This window comes from Bison bison, unplaced genomic scaffold, assembly GCF_000754665.1.
Source record: "Bison bison bison isolate TAMUID 2011002044 unplaced genomic scaffold, Bison_UMD1.0 scf7180017864485, whole genome shotgun sequence".
NCBI lineage: Eukaryota > Metazoa > Chordata > Mammalia > Artiodactyla > Bovidae > Bison > Bison bison.
This window is the reverse complement of record NW_011495045.1, coordinates 5,985,939-5,989,456: the sequence shown is the minus strand read 5'-3', so window position 1 is coordinate 5,989,456 and position 3,518 is coordinate 5,985,939.

Genomic DNA, 3,518 nt, shown 5'->3' with positions numbered 1-3,518 from the left:
ATTAGAGGATTGCCCCTCCCCCAGGAGCGCTGTTTCTGGTTCCATCACCCCAGCTATTACCCAAGTTTGGGCTGGGTTTCTGTCACTTACAATCAAAGAGTTATAACTGGGAATTCCCTGATGGTCCGGTGGCTGGGACTCTGCACTTTCACCGCTGTGCCCCTGAGGCAAGCCCTGGTGGGGAAACTTAAATTCTGCAGACTTTGCTACACAGCCCCTCTCCTAAAAAAGAGTTATAACTAACGTTCATGCTATTTATCAGTTTATCCAAAAAGAAGATAAATAGGCCCCAAAGAAAATGCCAGGGCCAGAGTCCTCCCTCAAAGCCCTACAGATGTCACCTACTCATGATCCATCCCTCAGCCAAATTCAAGTTTAGTCATTTGAGAAATTCAACCCGTAAAGTTTGGTAAGATATGCTTTCTGAAGGAGGGAAATCTAAGGCTGGATTTTGACTGAGAGACCACAGGACACTCTCAAAGCAGCTCTGAGGCTGAAGATCTCCTATTCCAGGAAGGGCTGTACATACTGCCCACGCCAGAAGCACACATGCCCCACTATCACTATTCTTAGCAGCCTGCCGTGGTTCAGAAAGGGCTCAGGAGCCCTGCGGCTGCACGTCCTGGGGGAAGATGAGCTGGCACTCAGCTGTGCTGCCCCACACGGCGTCTGAGCTCAGCAGAGGGAACTTGATTCACGCTGAAGGGAGTTAGCGCCAAGGGCTCTGGGATACCTCTCTTGAGAGCGCCTGTGTGGGAAGTGTGTCCAGCTGACAAGCCTTGTAAAGCCCAAGGGATCCTGCTTCCTGACAGCTAGGAGGGACCCCTGATCCCATGGGCTGATCAACACTAGCATCGCACTAACCTTGCCTGGGATCCTGGACGCGCCTCTCTTCCAGCGAGGGTTACAGGACTCACAAAGTCTCTGCTGAAAGGTCTAGGAAATGTAGATTGACAGAGCACTCCACAAGGGCATGATTTCCTGGAGTCTCAAGTTTTCTCCTAAAACATGCATATGCATTTTTAACAGCCTTATTAAGATGCAATTCCTATAGCACACTATTTACCCAATAGTTTTTATATAATCACATAATTGTGCAACCATCCCCACAAACAATTTTAGAACATTTTCATCATCCCCTAAAGCAACACTGCACCTTTTAAGCTGTTACCCTCACCAGCTGCCCCATCCCTGGCAGCCCTGATTTATTTTCTGTCTCTACAGGTTTGACTATGCTGGGCATTCTATTCCTACAAATGGAATTGTACAATATGTTCCCTTTTGTGACTGACTTCTTTCACCAAGAATGTTTTCAAGGCTCATCAATCTTATAGCGTAAATCAGTACATTTTTATGGCTGACAATATTCCATTGTATGAATATACCACATTTTCTTTATCTCATTCAACCATTGACAGATGTTTGGGTTGTTTCTACTTTTCAGATACTATACATCCTGTTGCTCTGAACATTTATGTACAAGTCTTATCTGGACATATGTTTTCATTTCTCTTGGATATATGCCTATTGTTGGGTAAAATGGTAATCCAGTCAACTATCCCAGGATTTATAATCAGGAGCAGCTTCAGCATCAAAGAATCCAATAAGGTCCATGGAATGGACATCATTTGTGTTTCTACTCAATGTTGCTTCCATTCCTCCAAGAAAGGCACCTTCTTCTTTGAAGGATTTGCTCCTTCCCTGACCTCTCTCAGCCCCGTGATTAGTTCAGAGGGGTCACCTGAATCCCCTGAGCTGCCAGAGTCTCTCACAGAGGCTGCCCGTCTTACGTTCTCCCCAGCAGTGTGTAAGGATCCCAGTTTCTCCACATCCTCGCCAACACTTGGTGTTATTTGCCTTTCTTATTATAATGATGATGAATATCTTTTCTTGTGCTTCTTGGCTATTTGGCTGTCTGGAAAATGTCTATTCAGATTCTTTGCCCATTTCTAGTTGGATTATGTCTTTTTATTATTGAGTTGTTAAGTCTTTATATAATCTAGATGCAAGTCTCTTGCTATATATATGACTTGCAAATATTTTCTCTCATTTTGTGACTTGGACTTTGCCTTCAAAGTGCCCTTTGAAGCACAAAATCATTCAATTGTGATGAAGTTCACTTTACTTACTTTTTATTTTGTTTCTTGTGCTTTTGATGTCATACTTAAGAAACCATCACCAAATCCAAAGTTATAAAGGTCATTCCTTTATTTTCTCCTAAAATTTGTATAGCATAATTTTTTTTTTGCTGTTGCTAAGTCGATTCAGTTGTGTCCGACTCTGTGCGACCCCATAGGCGGCAGCCCACCAGGCTCCCCCGTCCCTGGGATTCTCTAGGCAAGAACACTGGAGTGGGTTGCCATTTCCTTCTCCAATGCATGAAAGTGAAAAGTGAAAGTGAAGTCGCTTAGTCGTGTCCTACTCTTAGCGACCCCATGGACTGCAGCCTACCAGGCTCTTCTGTCCATGGATTTTCCAGGCAAGAGTACTGGAGTGGGGTGCCAGTGCCTTCTCTATGTATAGCATTAACTCTTCCTTTAATCTTTAATGCATTTTGAGTTAAATTTTACATATAGTGTGAGGTAGGGATCTAAATTTTTTTTTTTTCCTGTGGCAATCCAGTTTTCCCAGCACCGTTTGATGAAAGGACTCTATTTTGCCCACTGAATTGGTTTGACACCTTTGTCAACAATCAATTGACTATAAATGAGACAGTTTATTTCCAAATTTTCATCCAGTCCATTCATCCACATTTCTGTCCTTATGCCAGTAACACACTGTCTTGATTACCATAGCTTTGTAGTAAGTTTTGAAATTGGGAAGTGTCAGTAGTCTGACATTATTTTCTTGAAGATTATTTTGGCTATTCTGGGTCTTGTGGGTCTCCATATGAATTTTATGATCAGCTTGTTAATTTTTACAAAGAAGTCAGCTCAGATTCCTATAGGGATTGTATTGAATTTGTAGATCTGTTTTGGGAGTATTGCCATCTTAACAACACTAAGTCTTCTAATCCAGAAACAAGGCATGTTTTCTTATTTATTTAAGTTTAATTTTTCTCAATTTTGTCATTTTCTAAGTGTAAGGATTATACATCTTTTGCTAAATTTATTCTACAGTGTTTTATTGCCTCATGCTGTTATAAGTGGAATTGTTTTATTAATTCATTTCTTTATTTTTCACTCCTAAGGTATAGAAATGCAACTGATTCTTTTGTATTGAGTTTGTACCCTGCAACTTTGCTGAACTTGTTCATTAGTTCTAATAATTTTTTGTGGATTCCTTAGGATTTTTCTATCCAAAAGGCCATGTCATCTGTGAACTCAGCAAGTTTTACTCCTTTCTTTCCAATTTGGGTTTCAATTATTTCCTTTTCTTGCCCAATTGCCCTGGCTACCACCTCCAGGACAATACTGAATAGGAACAGTGAAAGCAGAGGGAGGAAGGAGAGGATGGAATGTGTGGAGCGGGTACCAAGGAAACACACATTACCATCCCCTGGAGAAGGACATGGCAAC